The sequence below is a fragment of the Prunus mume genome, linkage group LG6 (genome assembly GCF_029339155.1).
Source record: "Prunus mume cultivar Tortuosa linkage group LG6, ASM2933915v1, whole genome shotgun sequence".
Taxonomy (NCBI): Eukaryota; Viridiplantae; Streptophyta; class Magnoliopsida; order Rosales; family Rosaceae; genus Prunus; species Prunus mume.
Window position 1 is genome coordinate 5,710,451 of NC_142703.1, and position 25,129 is coordinate 5,735,579.

The following is a 25,129-nucleotide window of genomic DNA, read 5'->3' on the forward strand; positions in this document are numbered from 1 at the left end:
TTAAGTTATATGGATTTATTATACCAAAGAAAATGATGGTGACAATACCTCAACATAAAATATAACAGTCCCCCAATTGCTCCTGTCATTTCCACCTGCTTGCACCTAGAAAGTTTAGTGCATGACTTTTTCTTCCTTTTCATTTTTCACCTTCCAGGTCTTGCTCGGCTTGCTCATGGTGGATTTTCTGTCAGCTAGTTTTGGGCCTTGTTTGTGACTTTAGCCTAGCTATGGGGCTTTTTGTTCGAAACGTTTTTTTCTTTTTAGGCCTTAAAAACAGGTTAGGCCTTCAAAATCAAACCCATAAATTTATTTAAGTAGCTCTTTCCTCTAAATCTTGTCTAACACCCCATGATGCACCAAATCAACCAACGATACAAGGTTTTACCGTATTGCTGACGTCTATTGTTCCCCCCAAAAAGGAAAGACACGCATCAGTCTGTCACCGATCACCCAATAGAATGATTCCACGTCGTCATCAGCCTCTTGAGTCCCACATCGGAAAAAGACAATTGAGATGTCTCATCTCCCCTGTATAAAAAGGAGTACTTTCCACCTAAAAAAAGTAATTTGAACTTTATCCCTCATTAAGTACAATACTTTTAGCCTTCTTTGAGAAAGACTGACTGACTTAGGCATCGGAGGGTAGTCGGTGAACCCACCACCACCTCTTTATTGACCCATTCTTGTTTCCATTTTAAGGAGATTGAAACTACTCACATCGTAGTTGGTGTAATAGGAGTGAAAAACGCCTTTAATTTTTCGACCTTTGCTCAACACTTAAGACTCCTTTTAGGTCAGTTTTCTCGCACCTCCAACTCGTGAGGCTTCAGATTTCATGCAGCGACACAAATGAATGCCAATACATCCAAGCAAGACTTGCCTACATCGAAAAACTCACACACACAATACACGGGCAGCCCACTCTTGACGCCACCTTTCAGCCCATTATGCCTTGAGGGCGATTTTTACTTCTTAAAAATCTCCCCCACAACTTGGGACATGAAACCACTATCATGTAACCGCCCCACTTGCTCCAACACTTATCCGCATCCTGAATTTTAAGCTATAACACTCCCAGCCACGTTCAAACTCCTTTCAAACTTCTCAAAACTGTTCAACCACGTGAATCCCTTTACAACACGCTCACAAGATCCTCGCTATGTCCTCAGAGACATGTTAGGCGCACCGCGCGCTACCAGATGCGCTTTGCATGTGCTCCGCATCGATCAGACATCCGCACGCTGATCGCTGCCAAATCTTGATGCCTACTCTCAGCCCAAAACTCACTTCTTCTGACATTGTCTTGCTTTTAGTGTGCACCTCGGTTGCACCTTTGGCTTGCCTTGGTGTTTCTTTCTTTTCGGCCGAGGCGGCCGACGGAAGGAACTTTTGGTCCTTCTTTTGAGTGCGGGGTGTGCCACCACCAAGCCCCAAATTTGGGCTTGAATGGAATGTGAATAAATGGATGTGTTGCGCTTCTAACTTCTGACCAAACGATTGATCGGCCAAGCAAGGAACCTCCTCTTGGCCTAGATTCTTTCACTTCCTCGAGCTCGAGGATGATTAGGTTTCGTACGGACGTTTTTGTGATTTTTAGGGTTTTATGTAAAAATAATGCAATTAAACTAAATATGCGTATAAATGTAAAGACAAGAATTGAAGTGCGATAAAATAAATCAAAGCGATAAATAAAGCAAGAACGAAATAAAAGCGATAAGAACGAAAACGTTTATATAGGGCATTCATCAGCCCAAGGACTGGCCATTGAATGGCCAAAGGTCAACTCTTTTAAAATTTCTTTCCTTCCGAGGCCCTCTAAATCCGTGGGATTGTATTGAATGAGATATTCTAACATGCTTGATTATTTCTTGCTTTGGAACATTTGGAATTATTATCAACCTCCTTGATTTCTTTCCTTGCAAAGCCTCCGTCATGTGTATGTAATCAGCCGAAAATCCTGGGCTTGGATCGGTGTCTTGAATTTGGGCCTCCAATTTCTCTTATATTGTCACCCACATAATATATATTAAATTTCAAATATATATATATATATATATATATATATATATATATAATAGGATGAGGAAGGCTTCAGCTTGAGAACCTGGCCGCACATGCTGGTTCATTTGTTTATATATACTTATACATATATATATTATATTATATTATCATAAATATAATATATATATATATATATATATATATATATAATCAATTGTTTTGTCTTGCAAACCCTTCAGCCCCAATTTTGGAGACCAACAAAGGCCCCAGCCGCAAAGAAATTTAAATATTGACTGCCAAGTTTCACTATCTCGTCCACTTTCAAGCCTCCAGCCACATTCGAGCATGGCCCAGCAAATCTGGCCGCAACATTCCAGTCTTAACAAAAACCGCATTTGCTTCATTTTGTAGCTCCCAATCACAACACTCAGCCGAGACTTTTGCCCCATTCGAACAACAACCCAGCCGCAACTTCCAGCGCAGCCTGGCCATGAAAACTCCAACATTTCGGCTGCAATTCCCATTCGGAAATTCGGCCGAGATTTTCCAAGATTTGCTCCAGCTGTCCCGGCCGTAACAAACTCCAAGCCCGGCCGTATTTTTCAGTTCCTAGCCCATTTGCATTCTAACTATATCCCGGCCGAAATCTCTTCACATAGCCCGGCCGCAATCTCCTCGCAAGCCCGGCCGCAATTTCTTCTCAAGCTTCAAATCCAACCGTGATTTTCAACTGCCCCAAACATTGCTCCCCGATTTGTTTAGCTTGAAATTGGTGTAGAGGTAAGCAAATCGAAACCCAAGACCTTTCAATTTCTGAAGTTTGAGATTTTTTTGCTTGCCTTGTGCATTATTAAATTTTGAATTGGGCTGGATGCCTAGGCCATTGCTTGTCCCCATTTTGCAGTGAACTTTGCCTACGTATATATATGATAACTTTTGGAAGAGATCTTTTTATGATGCCCATTCTTCCAATAAAAATAATTATCTTACTACGACGATATTTCCTTACAGTGGGCTATCTCTCCGCTATTTCCCAAACCGTTGGGTAATATTTTTCCAAAAATCGACCATTGATTAGAGATAAATGGACCTAACCATTTTGGTTCAACTCAGTCTTGGCGATTATATGCACCACAGAGGGCAAAATGTAATACCTAAACTGGGTTGCGGTAAAGTACAAGGCTAAGCAAAGTTTCCCAACCGGCAAGTATTTTCTCTCGGAAGCCGTTAGAATTCGGCTGAGGTAATATACCGCTTGCTCTTTCTTCTCATCTTTGTCTTGGGCTAACAAACTTCCGATGAAGTTCTCCGACGCCGAAATATACAATTTCAAGGGTCGGCCCTTTGGAGGAATGAGCACCGGAAGCTTGGCCAAATATTCCTTAATGGCGTCGAATGGTTTTTGGTGTGTTTCCTCCCACTGAAATTCCTACTCATCCTTGAGTTTTAGCAAAGATGAGAATGGCTTAACTTTTCTCTCGGAGTTGGCAATGAACCTTCGGAGAAAGTTAATTTAGCCCAACAAACTTTGCACACCTTGTTTTTCGAATAGGGCGTGTTAATGATAGCCTTAGCCTCATTTTTATCAATTTGAATTCCCTTTCGGTGCACCAAGAATCCTATGAAATTCCCGGCGGAAACCCTGAAATCATGACTTACAAATTTGGCATAATAAATTTGGTTTTCACAAATCTTACAATTTCTTCCTTGACTTGTAATTCTACTTCCGTCGACATTTGGTGGGGTTGCTGCTTGAAGGGCTTAAAATCTTCCACTGTTGGTACAGCGATGCTCGACCAAGTCACGACTCAATCAGGGCATCTCGGTGTATTCCTGCAAGCGAAGCAATCCTTAAACTCTCTCAAAAGCTCTTCCATCTTGGCCCGAAGTTCTGGCTCCATTAGACCTAACGTAGATTGGTCGATGGTTGTCTTCCGTCCCTAAGTTGATTTCCACCAAAGGGCCTTGGACTTCTACCTTCGAATCATCCATCTCGCTTGGCGCCAACTCTACTTCCTCGAGCTCGAGTGCGTCATCTTCCGGACCTTCATGAAGAAATTCCACTAAGTTGGTGGTGGACCTATGCTCGGCCGCTTTTTTGGCCCAAAAACCGTATAGCCGTCTCAAAGGGTCTTCCACCGCGGCCTTCTTCTTTTCCTCTATGTTTGTATCACTCATTGAGGGAGAAAAAATAAACTATAGTGGGGAGCTCCCCATCTGCTGGGGTATCATGTGCCCCCAAGTCTATCAACTTTTGGGCCGAGACTCTCGTAGGTATGCCGTTCCTATTTGACCCCGTAAAATAAATAGGCCCAATGTCATCCTCATAAAACTTTGCCTCTATCGCATTGATGGAGGCTATGAAGGGCCTTGCATCGGCCTGAATAGTCTCTACACTTCCATCCTCGTGCCAAAATTGTAAAAATTGATGAAGTGAAAAGGGCACACACATGCTTCCATGGATCTAATCTCGGCCCGACAAAGCATTGAAATAGGCCATTGTCTCAATTACAAAGAAGGTAGTCATTCTAACCTTTTGCCTCACTCTAACTTGAAGTGGAATAATCCTCTTTGAAGTTGTGGTGTCTCCCATGAACTCACTGACCGTTGTCTCTGTTGGAATTAATTCATCTAAGCCTTTCTTTAATTTCCTCATGATTGAGGCTAGTAGGATGTTGACCGTAGCCCCAATATCCACAAGGACTTTACTCACCAGAACTCAATCGAAATGAGCTCCTACATACAAGGGCTTAAGGTGGGAGGATATTTTCTCGGTGGGCATCTCATGGCACACCTTCTTAGGCAATTTTTCCTCCGTTTTTGGGCACCATGATGCAAGGTTGGGTATTCCCTTCCTTTGGAATTTCTTAGGCCACCTCAATTTCTTTGGACCCTTCCATTTGGACCATGGACTCAACCTCATCGAACACATATTCGTCCACATAATTAGGTTGATTAGGCCGAGCTTCGAAAAATAGTGGGAGTGTAACAACCATGGCATTTACCTCATCAAAGTCTTTAAACTTCACTTTGACCTTGCCCACTTTTAGTTCATTCTCAAACTTGGCTATCTCGGTTTAAATCATAATTTTTATTAAATAAAAGAAGATGGCTGCACACATAGAAATTCCTGTAAAATAAGATAATACCAATATTCCAGCTATGGAGCACGTGTTCAAATGGAATTACGATTCTTTGCCTACAGGATATTTCAGTTAAAGTGTTTGAGTCAAACACTAAAGCCAACGGATGATTATTGATTTAATCTCAAACTCCTCAAAATTAAGGGCCTATAAAAGAGAGAGGAGAACAACAACCAAAAGGAGAAAAGCAGAAAGAAAGGAAAACAGAAGGCAGAGAAGAGAACAGCCACAGGAAAGAAAAAAAAGAGGAGAAAGAACAACCACAAGAAGGAAAAATTAGCAAGCACACTTCAGAAACGGAAGAGCCATTTCAAGGTTAAAAAAAATCTTAGTTTCATGGCACAATTTTTTGGTTTTTGCTAAAGATTTCAGGTTTTGTTCAACTCAAGGGTCCTTGGCTATGATGATTTCTATCATCATAAAAAGGGTCAGGAATCTTTCAAAGGGACAGCTCCGCCCAAGTATTTCCGAGGATAAGTTACTGCACCCAGTTTGTCTGATCAACCCACAGAGATTCTTGGCTATGATGATTGAAATCATCATAAACAAAGTTAAGAATCTCTCCAAAGCTTCGCGTTGCTCAAATGATTCCATTGATGTTTTCGGTCCACCACCAACAGATTCTTGGTTATGATGATTTCAATCATCATAAACAAAGCAAGAATCTCTCTGAGGCTTGGCTCTGCTCAAATGATTCCATCGATGTATCCAATTCACAACCAACAGGGGAAGATTGCCTTGCATGATGATTTCAATCAGGCAACTCCGACTAAATGCTTTCAAGATATGATCGACCTCTAATTTTCCAGCAGTCAGTGAGGATTGTTTGCCATGTTGGGTAAACCATAAATAAATAAAAAAATCGAAACTGGTGCACAACTCTCTTGAAAAGACGTAGAGGAAATCCTAGAGTTATCTAGGTTCCTCTTATTGTACGTAGAGGAAATCCTAGAGTTATCTAGGTTCCTCTTATTGTTGAACCACAAAAGCCAAAATTTTGTTCGGTGATATTCGTCATGAAGTGGACAACAGATAAGAAAATATAACAAAAAGAAAATAAAAAGAAGAAGAAGAAGATAGCCAGCGGAGGAAGAATGGATCAAAATAAAAAATAGTGGTTTCGTTTGTTGTGTTTGCAAGGAAACAAAACAAAGAGGAGCTAAAAAAATAAAAGGGGGCTGTGTCACACAGCCTTCTCCCTCCCTTTGTTGGTTTGCTTTGACTGGAAAAAAAAAAGGAGTAAGGAATAAGAGAGAATGGAGTAAAAAAAAAATGGTGGCTGGCTTTGTTCTCGTGCTTTGTTTGTAAAAGACAAAATAAGGGACATCACCAAAAAAATAAAATAGTGAAATAAAAAAGGGGTGTGTCGCATGCCCTCCTCCTCTCTTGAATGGTTCTTTGGTTTTACTCTGACTAGAAATTGAGTAAAAGAAAAAGAAGTTAGCAATGGTAAAAGTACAACAGTAGCAAACCAAAAAAAGGAGTTGGCAAAGCAAGTACCACAAGTTTTCTCTTCGGTTTCTGAAGCAAAAGGACAGATGGTTTTCTCCACCAAATAAAGAAATCTCTGAAGCCTTCAATCGGGCAGCACAGTCTCTACATATAAACGAGAAGACAAGAGGTCAGAAGCATGGAAACAGACAAAAGAAAAAAAAAAGGCAAAAGAAAAGGAGTTTATGGTGTGGGTTATCACGTGAAAGGCAAGATGATTTCTTTTCCCTTTGTCTTGGGTTATTGACCTTGGGAAAGTTACAGCACACAAGGGACAATAAGAGAATTTATCTCTTTTGGTTCCAAGTCACTTAGACAAGCCTGAAGCATCCATTTGATTGGAGGGTCTTCTATTGCTACTGCTGTTGTTGTTCATGCAAAAATCCTAGTTAGTTCAATCAATAAATATGAAAAACAAAAAAAGAGAACTAAAGAATGGCATGTGGGTTACCACGTGAAATCCCAGAGGGGAGGAAACAATTTGTTTCTTCTTTTTGATGATGCAACAGGTGGCTTTGAGCAAGCCTATGTGCTGGTCTAGAGAAGCAAACAAAGAATGACGCGTTTGGTTGCTGTTTGCTGGTGCACACGTGTTTTCTTTTTATAGGAAAAACACATATAGCCTAATCCTATGTGGACAAGAAGTTTACTTTACCGGATGAGCCAGCAGTTCCAAATCAACAAGGGGCTTAGTTGAGACCTACTTGGACAAGGATTCTTATCCTTGGGTTTCTTGATCAAATTAAAAGACACTTGTTAATGGCACCAATCTGTGAGGGGTCCAGCTGGAGCAAAGCAAAGCCTTTGATTTACTATGTTGTGCTGAATGTAAACAAAAATAATAATAAAAGCATGCGAAGGTGAGCCCACCACGTAAAAAATCAGCCATGCTGAAAAAGCAAAACAAAATGAAGAGTAAGTGTAGTGGTGAACCCACCACTTGCGAATTCAAAAGAAGAGGACTTCTTCCTCTTTGACTTGAAGCAGAATAAGAAAATAAGAAGTCTTGGACTTCACGGACTTGCATGTCTAAAGTGAATCCAAGATTATGAAAAAGGGAGGGGTTGCAACTCTACATGCAGCAAAACAAGGAATTTGAATTATGAGTCCAAATTCCATTGCATGAAGCTTATGATAAATAAAAAAAATGTGTTGTTGTGGGGCTGGCATTGTACATACGTCTCTCAAGACCAATTCAAGATGGCTGGGTCTCTCTACGATGCCTTCAAGCATCCAAATGGCAAGCAAGATTGTCATGATGATTTCAATCATCATGTGGCTTTGCTGCTCGAATGCTCCCATCCCAGGATGCCTTTAGCAATACATGGCAATGACAACAAAAGGACAATAAAAGGGGGGTGGCTCATATGATTCCTAAGCCCTTTATGGCACACAAAAGGATCTTTATAATCCTAGCTCTCTCACTTTCTCCTGTAATCCAAAAAGTTGGCACTTAGCCAGACAGAATGACTTATGCGGCATGGAAGCCAAATTTGATAATTGAAGAAACAGTAACCAAGTCAGTGGCCGGAAGCATAAAAGCTGAAGGCAAAACAGAAGTGCCTCATGCTTTGCTTACAAGTCCAGTTGAAAACGACTAATGGTTCGCTCCAAGATTCATCCTCAACTGTCACTGTGCAAGCCTTACTTGGACCGAGACTCATGAAGTCTTTTAAGTCCCCGAATTCATGCTTGGATACAAATGCAGTATTAATGATCAAAGTAAATTAATGGGTTTATCAAAATTGCCCATTAGTTTTCTTTGACACTGACAATGAAAAAAATGGTACAAAACCATTCCAAACTTTTTCCCATGGGTCATCTACCCATGCAAATTTCAATGAGATTGAATTCAAATCTCTCAAACACAAATTCTCAATTAGTGGGCCATACTTACCCATTAATTTCCAATTTTTCCCATAGGTCATCTACCTATGGAAATCTCCAAGTTGTCCCAAAGACACAAATTCTCAATTAGTGGGCCACACTTACCCATTAATTAATTACCAAATTCTCAATAGACGCAACCGCATCCAAATTTGAATCACTGGTTACATCAACCAAATTCCCCCAAAATCAAGTATCTACCTTTTACACAAATTATTTCCGAACTACGTTGGTTTAATCCCTTTGAAACTAGAGATTCAATCTAGATGCAATCATCTCAAACACAATTCCATATCGAATCCCTGGTTTATTTAGCTAAATTCACTCAAACACTCATCAATCAAATTCATTCAAATTCCTCCTTTTGTAATGAGTCATCTATTCATTGCGAATCTTTGAACTACGAGTGGCTTGATTTCCGCAAGGGATACGTAGGCACCCTGAGGTTCGACTTAGGGGCAGTCGCAAAATCAAACACACGTTCTGTTTCTTTATGATGGAATCAAAGGGTTTTCCCTTGTAGCAAGGGATTGTAATTAAGAGACTTAAGTCTCGAATGGGTCGAACCTAAAATAATAAAACCCCATTAATTAATTAGTGGTGGTGAAATTATGTTGGAAGGTTCACATTTTCCTTCAATAATCTCTTCCTTGCGTTCTTTCTCTAAGTGTTTCATAGCCTCATCTGGCAGATCTTCTAAGTACTCATCATCATCATACTCTTCATCAGCCCCTTAGAGCTCTTCGTCTTCGGCTGCCGAACCTTCGAGATTTTCCAATAGCTTCTTAGCTTCTTCCTCAGCCGTATGCTCGGCCTTCTCATTCTACCACATTAGTTTTGGTGTCGACCATGACTTGGTCTTCTTCCGCCCTAGACTCGCCTAATATGTTATGGGGCTCATCCCCAGCTTTTTTTACCATGTTTTGGTCATTTTCCTCTTTCTTCTCAACCTTGGTAGGCTGAGCCACTTTGGTCACGGTTGGGGCCTTATCGATCAGAGGCTTGACTTTCAGTGGAGTCGCCCTTACCTTTTCAACCTGCAATGGTTTATCTCCATTCTTCTTGGTCGACTCACTAACTTCAACTTTGGAGTTATTTGCCTCACAAGCTCCAGTCAAATGGGACTCCAACTCTGAGATAGGCTCTTCTGGGGTCGTTTCCACGACTCGGCCATTCACTCATTCTCGACGTATTTTCATTTCTTCGGCCACGGCTGCCTTGAAGGAAGCGACGACATCAACCTTAGCCAACTCCAACTCCTCCAATAGAAGCTTCTCTCGAAGCTCGACTAATCGGTCAAGTTGAGCTTGCCTTTTGTCCGCCCATTCTAACTCCGCCTTGCAAGTAGTGGCATATTCCTTTTGAGCCCTTCTCGTTTGAGTCTTGCTTAGGGGTACCGGTGGGAGTTTTGGGCCTCTGCTTCTATAACATTGGCTCCCCTTTGTGTTCGACACCTTGAAAGTTGGGACACCACTACCATCCACGGGCGGGGTCTTGACACATAAGCCACATATCTGCTTTTGCCTTCTCCCACCGAAATCCACATGCTTCGATTTTGGCTTGAGTCTGGCGAATAAATATCTTCATACCTTAGAAGGGCATGTTGATTTTTCCCCTTTGGCGGATATCGTGGCCTCTCGTACCTATCTTGGTACTCATGCAATGGCCATTTGTTGGGCCTCACTTCCATCTCGCCCATTGGGCTATGTCGGCCAGACTTGTTATTCCTTTCAAAACTCCTTGATTTGCCCACTTGGACTTGATCCTTGGTTTGCTCCTTTAGTAGGTTCCTTTGTTGGCTCCTTAGGCTTTGGCGGAACCCTTTGAGAGTCACCTCACATTGGCATCGACTGCATAGCACAATTGCCTTTGGAGGTTCTTCCTTGGTTGAAACTTTTATCTCGAGAACCTTGCCCACCTCAGGATACATGTTGGCCTTACCCCTTGCCTTAGGGTCCGCCTAGGCTTGTGTTTCGGCCAAATCGGATCGGAAATGACTATTCCAATTCCAATCCAAAACCTTTTGGAATCCAATATTTACTTCCAATTCCGATTCCAAAAAATTTTGGAATTTTTTTATTCCAAAGTTTTGAACTCTCTAGAACTTAAAAATTTTAATGACCTTAACTCACAAATAAATATTGAGAGATTTAAATGCCAGACTAGGCATTTTAAAAAATCTCAATTTGATTTAGAAGCTGAGCTACGACTTTAAAAAGTAACCCAACTACACTTGTAGATAAAGTTGCTAGGGGTGAAGCAATTTATAAAATATAAAAAAAAACTAAAGTTTTTCTTTTTGTTGATGTGGGACTGCTGCAACTACCTAGTAACTACAACTCGGTCTCTTCTCCGGCTTGAATCTCAATGTTGGCTTTTGGAGTAGGAAGTCCCCTGCGATCACGTGGGCAAGATTTCTTCACAGCATCTGCATTAGCTTTCCCAACATCTCTCAATCTAAGATTGACTCAACTGCAAGTGCTCTCTCTAATGTCACAGGTCGCATATAAGCAAGTGTAATCGTGACTCCATTGAGACATCTATGTGCTTAAGAGGTAGTCTAAGTGTGGAAGGGCGAAAGCTTAAGAGCTAGAATGGTTGGTGTTGGCCGGGTGGCACTTGTAAAGGGTATTTTGGGTATTTTTGAAGGTTACAAGAGGAACCTGAAGAAGTTAAGAATACTGGGACGTTCGTGATGTTGAGACGCAGACAACGCAACTAACGGTTCGCCATTCGGAGTTCGTATGAAGGAGTTATGCCTAATTATGATTCCTTGTGCATATGTGATTTTCCTCCTGGCAGAAGGCTAAATGCATAAAATGCTATATAAGGGGTGACATGGTGTAATGCTGTCCACCACCCCTGGTGCTTACATTCTTGTGGCACTAAGCGATCATCCTTATGACATTGGAGGTAGTCATAAGGGTGGGCATAAGATTGTTGAAGGATAATCTGTGTCTCTGATGGAAAGGAATTCCCGAGGACAGATTTAACACGCAGGGCCGTTCGTATTGTGCATCGTTGTAAAGAATAAGGTCAATGTATGACATTCGTTATGTCGTCGGCTAGCGAGGCATTTAACAATACTCGAAGGACTAGGCTTGGGTTCGGCCTTGTCTAATGTGGAAGGAAGATATTCGGATGCCGGTACGCATGGGTTGCAACCCCATGCAATGTATAAATGATTATGTGGGACATTCGAAATACATATGTCGCCAAGGCTTGGGCGACATGCAAGTATAACAGCTTGCGTGTATAGCTTGAGGATGCGGGCTATCGTGGATGCTAAAGGAATGACCGACAGAAGTGTGGGTAAACCGATGGTGTGTTGGATCGCTATGTATTGACTTGGACATGGACGAGCCACGATTTTAGCATCTGACGTGGTCAATGCAGTTGACGTGTCTTATGCAACGCTTGATGTATGGGTGTCGAGGGTTCATTGCCGGATGCGGAGTGATTGTGTTGTCACAAGGAAGTGTGACTCGTTGTCTAGTGGGAGACGATACTTGATGGTGAACCTCTTGCGGAGTTGTGAGAGTCATGAATATCATGAAGTGGGAGAAGGCTGACTGGGATCCGAAGAGATCCTGAGCCGCACGGGTGTGCTTTGAGTGGCGAAATGTGTGTGAAATTGGTACTTAGGTGACAAATGGTAGATTTAATTACACAACCAAAACAAAACAACTCAGCAATCTTCACACACTTTATACCTTGACCAAATACACGTATGACTAGTCAACTGCTAGTCATGAACAATCACAATCAAGAGAACATACAGATCATGCCACAATGTACCTGCAGCCTAGAAGATTACTAGTGACAACCTACGCACTCAGAAGGACCCATCAATCTAGGCATCCCCTGTGCTAGCAACAACTATGTGAAAGTGTGTGAAATCATCAAAATCATGCAAACATCAAACAGCAGATAAAGATGACTAGTCAACCATCAAGAACACAAACCCAGAAAAATTACAGATATGCAAAACAGATTTTGTTCACCCAGAAACCCACCATTGGGAAAAACTGGGAGTCATCAACCGACCAGGCAATCCACTAAGTAGAAAAAGATTCTTACAAAGGAAATACAACCAAGCTCAAGATTCACCTAGGTCAATTTAGGAATATGAGCAATACCTCCTTTGTGCAATCTCCTTCTCCAACTTAGCAAAACTTGAAGCTCAGTTCTTCATGGCAATGGCAGCTCCTTCTCCAGCTCGTTCATCCCATGGCACAAGCTTGCAAGTTCCAACACGAACCAAGAACAATATTTGGATTCAAAGGAGAATGACCAATTTCTTCAAGAAACCATACTCTTGAAGAAATCAGTCTTGAATCTGACCTAGATATAAATGAGAGATGATTTGAATAGCTAGATGCAGATTCGGGTTTTCAAAAGCAGTTTTTCAAAAAGAAATCAATTGGAAAAACTCATAGATGAAAAGTATATGGTTCTCTCTTGAGGAAGAAGAGAAAGAAAGCAAAAACAATCTTTCCAAAAATTCCACACAAAAGTGACAGCCGCCAAATGACCAAAAACGTGACCTTTACAGTCAAAAATTCGTTAGGTCAGAAAACCACAGATGGCAGCATAGAGAGAGAAAGAGGAATAGGACAAAACAGTTTGTTATCCAGCTGGAAGCAAGGATGACTAGTCATATGAGAAACGGATGACTAGTCATCATTTTATGAAGACTGTTTAATGTAATGATATGCAATGCACAATACCTTTGTTAACTTGCATGAGCTTCCATAGAACAAAGATTAGAGAAGAGCACCAATAAAGGTTTTCCCTAATCTAGACTTGAGCTTGATAAATTACATTACACATCCTATTACAAAGTTGTCAAGGGAAACCAAAAGAAAATAGTAAAAACCATACATTAACAGTGTGTTTCACTTCCGCAGCGCCCCGTCGCTCGCTCATCCTGTGACACTTGGCACATCTTTATCCACACAATCCAAAGAAAACTGTATACTTTTGGCTGGGTATGTAGTTTTCTGCATAATTGAAAAGGAGGCTTCAAGAATCCATTGTCACTCCAAAATCAATTGAATTTCCTAGGAAACTTATCCAACAAATTATTCCAATTTTTTTCAAGGATGATTGATAATGGTTGGTTAGTCATTTTTATCTCAATAAATTCATAATTAATAAATAAAATAATAAAAATAATACAAATAAAAAGGGAAAGGAAACATCTTTGAAGGTGGAACAAAATGGTACTGAATGCTTGTTCTCTTTCAGTTTTAATACTTCAGATTTAGAGAGGATTGAGAACTCTACGCCTTAATTTTCCTTTTGTTATGAAAATATATAATGGAAGATGAAAAATTGAGTTTTGTTTTTTGGTTGACACATAGTATAATTCAATTGAGTGGTCAAATGATATCGGATTCAATTGATTTTTTTTTTTTTTTTTTGTAGAGATGATCTTTTTGAATGAATATTTACAAAATAGACGGTTTGAGTTAGTGAAATATAATACGGAGTGGGCCCTATAAGAGTCTCCCTTATTTGAGTGTATATATACACAACAATCTATACTATTTGCTCATTCTTAATCAAAGTAGTTTGTGCTTACATGTTATGTGTAAAGAGTGTTAAATTTGCATCCAATTTGTTAGTCTTGCTCTAGACAACTGTGGAATACTATAATTGTCAAACTCAATGAATATATTTATCTTGTATGTGGTGTTTCATGCATAAAATAATTTTATAATTAAATGTTTAAATGAAGATAGTTTAAAATTTAAAAATGGAATAGTATGATATTCCCCTATTCCCTACAGTTATCACATATGTAGGACGTTTGGATACAACAAGCACCCATATGCATTTTTGTTATATTCAAGCAAGTACATTTGCCAAAAATGTATAGTCTTAAAGTTATATACTACTATGTTTAACATTTTCTTTTTTTGGTAGAGCCTATGTTAATATATATGAATATTTGTATGTGGGGGTATTAAAATATAACAAATAAGAAATGAAACATGTATAAGACCTATACATTAAAAATAATGTAATTATAATTAGAAACTCATAATTTTCCGGAAAAAAATTGGAAAAATAGGATCGGAATGGGCGCGTAGAACTTCGGAATTTTTTTGGATCGGAATTGTGGAATTGTTGGCATTTATCGAAAATATCGGATTCAGCATTTTCGGATATCGGATTTATCGAAGTCGGATTTTTTTGGAAATATTCGGACCGGAATCGGTAGGAATCAGATTTTCCAATCCAACTTACACCCCTAGGTATGCCGGAATCTCCCTTGCCCTTCTTTCTGCCGCAACCTTTGTCGAGCCAACCAAGTTCAACATTTGCCTAGGTTGGTCTGGCCTTAGGTAATTAGCATTCACTATATTGATTCTGGCATTTGGAAAAGGGTTCTGGTCGACGCCCATGGTCACTTTCTCTGAAAACTTCAAGATCTTCTGATCGATGAGAACTCCAAATATTTGGATATTGGCCTTGGCCCTACGTTGGACTATATTTGAGTTCTCAAATATTCGAATATTGGGAACTCGGTGGACATACCTCCCCCCAACCTTCAACTCCCCCAGCGGAAATACCTCCCGCCGAACTTCAACTCCCTTGGCCCAACTTTACTTGCCCAAGTGTTGTGACAAGGACGCCCGGGTGAGCAAGGAGAAAATCCGTCCCGGCCCAGCTTTTTGCAAGAGGAGTGGCTAACCCAAGTATTTAAGGAGTGATGGGCTCAACTTTTTGAGATGTGGCCAGCCACTTTTGCAAAATGAAACGTTCGGCCAATTTTGCAACGATATGTCCGACCACTTTTGCAAAGGGAACGCCCGACCATATTTTTGAGAATGCACCATGGCCTTTGAAGGAAACACCTCGGCCACCTTTTTGAGAAAGCACCTCGGCCGCATATTTGTATTTATTCACTTGTAGATATATATAATAAGACAAGAAGGTTTTAACCTAAAGAAACTCTAGCCCAGCCGTATCCTTTCAAGTTCTAAAGTTTCAGCCCCAAAATCCAAGGCTCCAGCCGCTAAAATCCCGATTGCTCAAACCCTGATAGCTCAAAGCTCGGATGTTCAAATCCCAGAGGCTCCTAAATCTCGATCATCCTCCAAAGCAGCCCGGCCTCAATCAAGCTTCAGGATCCGGCAGCCATGTTCCACTAAACTTGAAAATTTGGGCCGTCATCGGCCTTTGATCCTTGAAGGTTTTAGACAAAGCCTTGCACACATATGACCATTTGGCCAGAATCTCGACCAAGTTTACCCCGGCCGACTCTTCTTCCTCTTCTAAGTAAACTTCATCATCCCTTTCTTTTGAGTTTATATCTTCAATGTCCACCGTGTGGACCGCCATAGTCCTAGGCCCGGAAGGTTTGGTTGAATCCCTATAAAATGTCAACCAAGGTGTCGGCCACCCTTTTTGTTACTCCTCTTTTAGAAGACCTTCGTATCAATCCACCCGAAATAGGAGATCATAAATGTTGTAGAACTCAATTCCTTCGAATTTCTTTCGGAGGTCAAGCAACAATCCTCCTTGGGCCAATTTTGCAATATCGTGCTCCAACACATTGACCGTGTACCTGGCCCTTACTTCTCCAAATCGCCCAAAGTATTCTTGGACCGACTTATTTGGCTTCTGGCTTATCTTCGCCAAGTCGGCCATTAAGACTTCTGACTCCGGCTGATAGAATTGTTGGTGGAAGATTTGCTCCATGACTTGACAACTTGGGACCAAATTTTGTGGAAGTTTGACATATCATGAGAAAGCTGCCCCCGTGAAGGTACTCGAAAATAGCCTTAGTTTCAAGGCCTCGCGATGCCTAATCTCAGCACATTGGGTCGTGAATCGGTCGATATGTTCGGCGGTCGACTAAAGCTCATCTCCCGAAGATAGTGCAAAATTCGAAACCTTGAAACCCCTATGAAATTCCTCTTGATCAAAGTGCTCTGGAGATGGCCTACGGTAGACTAACCTACCAATCCTCCTGGCATGGGGCACGATATCTTGAATCATTTGTTCGATCGCACCTCGGTCCATTCCTTGGTTTCCTAACAACTGGTTGTTTCACATTTCCGCCGAGATTATTCCAACCACTGACTCCGGCGAATTGGTTGATATGAGGCCCATCAAAATTGGCTCCGGCTATTTAGTGAGCTTGTGGGCAGAATTGATTATATGGCGGAAACACTTGGAATTTGTTGGCCGCCGCATATGCTTTGTTGCCCATCGGCGGAACATTAACCGTTGGGACTAGGTTGGCCTCAGCTAGTGGATTTGGTTGGGGCGGATTCACTCCAAAAATAATTTGTTGGCGCTGACATTCCATTAGGTGCCCCTTGGTTCCTATTTTGACTATTTGGTTGGCCTAGGAATCGATCCAACCGCTCGTTGATCGAGTGAACATGGTTTGAGGAATGGTTTGAGTCGCCTCTTGTATTCGTTAATGGTTGAGGTTGTTCGACATCTCCATTGCATAGATGAGTTGTTGGATTTCCAACAAAGTGGCATGATTTGGCATGAACAATGGTCCTCCAGCGACTTTCGTAACTTCTTTAACCAACACATGGTCGGGACCGGCGGCTAGGTCTCACCTAAATCATTTTGGTCGACGAATGTGGTTCAGCCGAGGCCATTTTGGCCTTGTTGAGCGTCGAAATATTTCGTCGCTGAGTATACATGAGGAGTAAACCAACCATCTGATTATGATCAAAGTGATGTGAATCCCTTCGGCGGATTACTTGGGTGATGGACATGGCCCCAAGTCATCTTTCGCCCAAAAATCACAAACTTCCACCTCTGTGGCCGAAATCAAGGCGTCGTTCATCTTCCGCCAATGAAACTCACTCTTGAGCCCCTTTTTTTTTTATAATTTTTTTTTATAACTAAGTGGCCAATTCATTCAAGAATGAACCATGACCTTTATTTGAATCTTAACGGCCTACCTAGTAGGTGGCCATGTAGAACAAAATTTTCATGAAGACCATAGCTGTGGACAACCATATTTTACTACAAGCTTGGAGCCCTTCATATTCTCAACTCGGATCTTGCCATTTTGTTAGCAATGGGTTGAAATACTAGGATGAAACTACCCAGATGACTTCTGGCCATCACTTTGGCCGACCCTTCATGCCCCCCAAGTCCACTTGGTCGGCCAATCTTGGCCTTTGGCTAGGGCTCAATAAACTTGACCACTTGCAATTGTGGTCTCATAATGTCGAGTTTTTCTCCTGCAATCATGTCTATTATGATTCCACCTTGGGTCGTGCTTCGACCTCCTTCTTCACAACATGGTAAGCTATTACATTATAGGATAGTGGCCTTGAGTTGGACCATATTGCAATTTTCATCAGTGACCATCTTTTGGGTCTCATCCCCTTAGGTGGACTCATTTTTCTCAACCAATGTCAGGCTCTCAATAGGATGGTCAACTTGAACATTTGATCCTAAGGTCGTCTCACCCATCTCTTTCTCACTATCATATTCCCTACTAACCTCACTTTCCTCTAGATTAGTAGGTGGAATGGGTGACCGACTTGCAACCACATGAGAATTTTCCTCTTGCGATTGAGAATCAAGGTTGGGGTTGAGAGTTTGCCCCTCGGCTTGTTGGCTAAGAACTTGCTCTTCGATCACAAGTCGCAAAGAGATTTCATGCAAATGTTGGATCAAAAGTTCGTTGGAAACTGCCATCTCCATAAATACATCTTTCACTTCAGATATTTCCTTTAAGAAATTTTGATGTTCTTTGTCCATGCAGTCAACATATGGCCTCTCACTTACGCTAAGAACATTTTGGCCATGATAGCCATTAGGATGATTCGTTTGGTGGGAGCCATAACTAGGCTGACAATAGATATTGGAAAGATTATTTTGGGCATCTGGGTAAGTGTATTGTCCTCCGGCCACTTGATTGTACTGGCCATTATAGCCATGTTGGCCATTCGCATAATTTTGATATATCATATTATTTTGGCTATAATTGTTGTTTCCGTCATGTTGGCCATTGAACTGGCTACCAGAGCCATATTGATATGTAGAATCGTACTAGCAGCTATAGCCACCTTGATTGGTTTGGCCACCAAAGCCATTTTGTTCATTTGAACCATTTTGGTTCATAGGATCATATCCGCCAATATAGTTGTGCTCACCATATTGGTCACCAAATCCTCCAACATAATTATGCCCACTATATTGGTCACCAAATTGACTACTTGAGTCATATTGGTTATTAGGCCTACCTTGATGGGTAAAATTATATTGGCCATGGTATTGGCCAATGGATTGGCTATTCGAGCCATAAGAATAATAGCCGTTATAGTTCATCGGCTGATCGGAATGTTGCCACTCCTTTCGGTCGCTCATACCACTGGGCGTGCCAAATTATGTTTCCCTCTTTTCGGCCGAGGCTACCAACGGAAGGAACTTTTGGTCCTTCTTCTTTTGAGTGCGGGGCGTGCCACCACCAAGCCCCAAATTTGGGCTTGAATAGAATGTGACTAAATGGATGTGTTGCTCTTCTAACTTCTGACCAAACGATTGATCGGCCAAGCAAAGAACCTCCTCTTTTTCTAGATTCTTTCACTTCTCGGGCTCGAGGATGGTTAGGTTTCGTACGGATGTTTTTTGTGATTTTTAGGGTTTTATGTAAAAATAATGCAATTAAACTAAATATGCGTATAAACGTAAAGACAAGAATTGAAGTGCGATAAAATAAATCAAAGTGATAAATAAAGCAAGAACGAAATAAAAGCGATAAGAACGATAAACTAAACAAACTTGAAATTAAATTTAATTGAAGTGCGATAACAAAGAAATGTAGAGGAATCGAAATAAACTTGAATTTTAATGACAAGAAATATAAATCGAACAAGAATTTAAATGACAAGAAAAATATAAACTTACACTAGGAAAAGGAAGAACTCACTACACTAGGTGCTTGAAAAATAAAATCCTAAGTCTAGGAAAAGAAAAGTACAAGACGAAAAGTAGGTTTGTTTGTCTGATGTTGTGTGTCTTCTGTATTCGCTTGGTAAGGTTTATATAGGGATATGTTGAAGTTTGGTCAAAGGTGCCGAGTTCAGTACTGTTTAATTTTCAGTTTTTATTTTCTATTCATTGCCACCAACTTTTCTAGTTAAATGTGTCTGGAGGTTACGAGTTTTGGATGCCTATAAAAGGCCTCTCCTCCTTCACATTTTAAATACTAAAATCAGATTTCTCTATTCTCATACTTTCATATATTCCATACTTTCTATATTATTTTTGGGCAACGGTTCTATGGCTTGGAGATTTCTATCCGACTATGAACGTGCTCATGGCAGACCTTAAGCCTGTGTATTGGGGTCGTATCTTGGAATCTTGTAGACCGTCATTACCTGCACGTAGGGAGGCTACAAAGGCTTTAGGACAGTGACGTGCTTTCACTATACCAGACTTGCTTTCTTAATCTTATCTTTTATTTATTTATTTATTTGAATCTTTATTTTACTTTACTGTTTAATCTTTATTTTATATATTATTTATATCCGAAAGTTTTGTATAGGAATTTTATAGAAAAAGGAAAATATATTTTCTTTTAATTACAAAAGTTTTTACAAAAGAAGTAAAAACCACAATTTTTAATAACAATCTCTTCGCATAGCCCTGCCGCAATCTCCTCACAAGCCCAGCCACAATTTCTTCGCAAGCTTCAAATCCGACCGTGATTTTCAATAGCCCGAAACACTTGGCCGCTCAAAGTGCGATAGAGACATAAAGAAGTACAACTACTTCAAGACCACGTCCATCCTTGAGGAAAGGCTAACTAAGTTTGATGTACTTTGATTGGTGGTGCGAATTCCGCGCATCTCAAATGTAGTAAAAACAAGACTTGACTAAATTGGGGGGAAAATTAAGTAAAAAGCAAATAGTAAATTTAGGTTTTAGCCATAAAAAAACTTTCACTTTTGGAAAAAGCTAAAGCTTTTTCCAAAAAAGACATAAAAACCTCTCAACTTTCAAATCAAAAACATGCAAATGTAAAGGATTTCTTAGGAAATCCAAAAATAAATAAGGGCAATTTTGTCCATTTTGGCTTCTTTTAAAAAATTTCTCTCTCCTTTGGGCTTTTCCAAAGTCTCCCCAAAGCAAATCAACAAGAGGGTCGATTCGAGCTAAGGAGTTGTCAACTCAAATTGATTGTATTAGCAGCGATCAAGTAGAATCACAACGGGAATAGTACGTCGTTTGGAAAATAATAGCAGCAGATGGCAGAACAATCTTCAACATATATGTATGAAATTTGTTTAGGGATATCAGTTGTAATCAGTTTGAAATATGTTGAGATATATTGTGTGGAAGAGAGCCTCCTCTCTTCTTTTCGTCTTGCTTAGGAATCCAACTCCTTGACGCCTAAAATATCTTGGAGCAAAATTCGAGCTACTTTGATAAAATCTTCACTACTAGTAAGGAATTAAATGCATTATGCATAGCCCTATTTGTCAGTAACTTATAAATCTTAATTAGCAAAAAGAGAACCACAAACTAAATATATCAACTAAAATTCATTCTACCAACTAAATTTAGATTCGTTAACGACTAGTTAATGTCATATGGATTCATACTACCAAAGAGTTCAATCCCTCCTTCACATTGATGGTGACTTTCCACCTCCACCTGCACCGTAGAAAGTTCAGTGCATGATGACTTTCTCTTTTTTTTTCAATTTTTCACCTTCTAGCTAGTTTGAAACTGGTCTTGCTCTTTGTTTTTAGAAGCAACGGCCGCTCCTCACTATCCTCCCATTTGTGGTTAATTAGTTGGTGGATGTAATTATGGACCTGCTTTTCCTCAAAGTCTTCTCTTTGTCCTTACTTTTTTTCTCGAGTACAATTAGGTACATTAAATTTGTTCACCAAATTTTATTTACCAAATAGCGTGGTATTGTTGAATTTATTCATATATGCCACATAAATGACATGTTTGATTGATTTGGTCATTTCCATTCTTAAGCAATGAAGAATAATCTTTGGGCAAGCACAGTGAATCACTGACGAGCTGCACCACCTTGGGGCTGCAAGGTATAGCAACTCGTACCAGAAACACATCCCTAATGGAGCAAAAATGAGTCTCCAGAACTTGTACTAATAATCTTATTTTGTTTTGAGTTGTTTTGAATAACTCAAAATTTGAGATGGTGTACCGTGCACTGTATTGTAACAGGAGAATTTGTAATATGACGTGATAGTAGGAAAAGAATTTCATACAGTATCCCTAAAAGTACTTGACGTATACCAAGTGTTAATAAATTAACATGTCAATCTCTAGTAAAATTTTTATAAAGACTGTCCCAATAAAAAATATTACTCTTCTACATGCAACAAATTATTTCAGTTTAGAATTAGATTTTGATTAAATGGTAATAAATAGTATCATTATGAACTTTGTAAAAGGCTAGCTGACTGTTTTTACGTATATTATAAGTTAAAAAACGGTAGGAACTAGAATAAACAGTGCAGTAGCAATAAATGCAAGAATATTTACTCTCATAATCTCATTTCTTTAATTTTTCTTTATTTCGAAACACTTCTTTTATTTGAAAACCATGTAATTACCATTTTGTTTTTTGAAAGTATTAAGTTTATCTTGTTGAATCAAACTTGTTTTTTGGGTTTTGTCTGATGGAATCTTTCCAGTTGATTCACATGAGTGAATTTTGCTTGCAAAATGGAATTTAAGTACGTTTCAAACTTTTTCTATTTCGTGTATACTAGCGAACTTTACTTTTGAAACCAGCAGAGGATTCCAATTGATTGTAGTTCCAACAAAATCCAACCGCTCCACCTCCAAAACATAGACATTTACCTAGGGTTGATTTTCGGATGGATCAGATCGAAAAAGCTGATTCCAATTCCATCCCAAAAGAATTTGGAATAAAAATTCTTTTCCAATTTCGTTCCAAAGAATTTCGGAATTTCAACATCCATTCCAATTTGTAAAAATCGAAATTTTTGGAACTTACATATTTCAGAATTTTCCCTTCCAACTTTTTGTTGAGTTTTGTCTGCTCATTGCTTTGCAAGGTTTTGTCTCATCCCTAGTTCTCTAGGGTTTGTTTAGTAGCATTTTGGGGATGGATTTTAGTAGCATACTCGCCAAAATAGGAAATTTTCATATCGGAATCGGATAGAACTAGGGATTCGAAAGTTCCGAAATCCAAAAATTCTGAAAAAGAAAAAGGATTGGAATTGGAATGTATTTCAAATATATTGGTTCAAGCTTAGTCTACACATAATGACTAGTTTCATGTTGAATTTGACATGACTTAATTGAAAAATTGAAAAAATCATACGAAGAAGCTCAAAAATTTCCTATCACTTTAAAAAAAAAAAAAAAGAGAGAGAAAATAAGATAAACAATTGAAAACTAAAAATGAAATGGTTATCAAACAACCTCTAAAGAAGTTTATTCTATAATTGCCTAATGCCTCTAATAAGATAAACAATTTTAGCCTAATGCATTAGTCTAAAATTAGTTACCAAAGAAGTTCTTAAAGAAATTTGAAAATTGAAAACAAAAAACTAAAATCTAGTTTTCAAAATTCACCAAAAATATCATAATTCCAAAACTTTATGGGTAAAAAATATTTTTTATCATTGGGTTAGACTCAAATTTAAATTTGGTCACCGAATTTCAATTTTCCCAATTTCGTCATTGTACTTGTAGTCGTTAAGAAAATATGCAGAAAACAATAGATAACAGAGTTTATGGAGACTCAATGGAAGCAAGAAATAGTAAATAATAAGTAGGGACATACAACAACAATTACTCTCAAGTTTCTGATCACTGAGAGTGTAAGCTTTTTATGGATCGTAATTTTTGACTGAAGAGTTGTTGAAAACATTCAGCCTCTACATGATATCTTTGTTGAATGCATATGTTATTATCGATTTGTCATTCAAGTGAAATGTCCAAACTACAAGTATGAGATTAAGAGAGAGAGCAAATATTACACACTATAATAATATGTTTCTATCAATATCCACTGAAAGATGAGGTATGCATACATAAACGACCATCTTATTCAACTAATTTCAGGTAATACATAGTAATTTGTAGGTAGTGAAAAACATATTGGCCAAATATATCCAAACCAAGCGCATTCACCGTTTCTTCCTGGGCCTTAATTTTTCTGCTTTCCACATACAATTAATTAATTTTTTTCTTCTAATTATTGTTGTCGTACCAGAATTGTTTCTGGAGATACTCAACCGCCTTGTTGTCCACTTGAAAGGCCTTGGCTAGAACCTCAGGATTGATGGGAGGGTCGGAACCAAAAACTGCATTTGCAATGGTGATCACTCCTGGGTTCTGACTGCTGAGGGCAGCTTGGGCTACAGGGTCACCTTCTCCCACATTGCGTTGGAAGTGAATGAGGCCAACTGGGAACACAAACACATCTCCCTTGTTCAACACTTTAGTGAATAGGCGATTATTATCGGCATTTGATGTGACGAAACCAACATAGAGTGTTCCTTCCAAGACTAAAAGGATTTCGGTGGCACGAGGGTGAGTATGAGGAGGGTTTAGGCCATTTCGTGCAAAGTCTATGCGAGCCAGGGATATACCAAGAGTGTTCAGTCCTGCTATTTGGTCCGCATTCACGGCTGTCACTGTTGAACCAAGTGGATTTTGTGTGCTTCTTGCAATTTGGAGCCCAGAAAAGAAGAAATCATTTGCATTGGCAAGCTTTGGGTCCTTGCAGAATTTCCCATTCACAAACACTGGTTGTACAAAACAAAAGAAAAAAAGCAATCAAACTTTTACTATTAGTAAGTTGACAGCATGCATTAACGTGAACAATATATGTATGATTATATTTGGACCACATTTAGCCAAGCGTATATAGTTAACAGAAAACCAATATCTTCATAATATTCCTAATTCCTTATAAAAATAATTAATGTGAATCTTATTTTGGTAAGAATATCTTCAACCAAATTAATATTCCTAATTCCTGTCATTAACATTGATGAAGACTTCCCACCTCCACCTGCACCGTAGAAAGTTGTGTGCATATGATGACTTTCTCTTCTTTTTCATTTTCACCTTCTAGCTATTTTGAAACTGGTGTTGCTCTTCATTTTTAGAAGCAGCGGATGCTCCTCACTATCCTCCCATTTGTGGTTAATTAGCTGGTGGATGTAATTATGGTACTTGCTTTTCCTACTTAATGTCTTCTCTTCGTTCTTACTTTTTTTTTTTTTAAGTACAATTAGGTACATTAAATTTGTTCACCAAATTTTATTTACCAAATAGTGTGGTAGTGTTGAATTTATTCATATATGACATGTTTGATTTGGTCATTTCCATTCTTAAGCATTTAAGCATAAATTCTTAGGGCAAGCCCAATGATGGCTGTAAATTGATCTGCACCATCTTGCGATTTGTACTCATAACTTCAATAACTCAAAATTTGAAATGGTGCACCACAGTATAACATGAGAATTTGTAATATGACGTGACAGTGTGGAAAAAAAATTCATATTGTAACCACAAAAAGTACCTGATGTACCAAGTGTTAATAAATTAACCAGTGAATCTTTAGTAAAAATTTCATAAAGAGA

The 25,129-nt window shown here is 39.4% G+C and overlaps 1 pseudogene; it reads right to left on the reverse strand.

Moving 5' to 3' along the window:
- Positions 1–23,662: 23,662 nt before the first annotated feature.
- Positions 23,663–24,290, reverse strand: LOC148915925 (germin-like protein subfamily 1 member 11 pseudogene; annotated as a pseudogene).
- Positions 24,291–25,129: the final 839 nt, after the last annotated feature.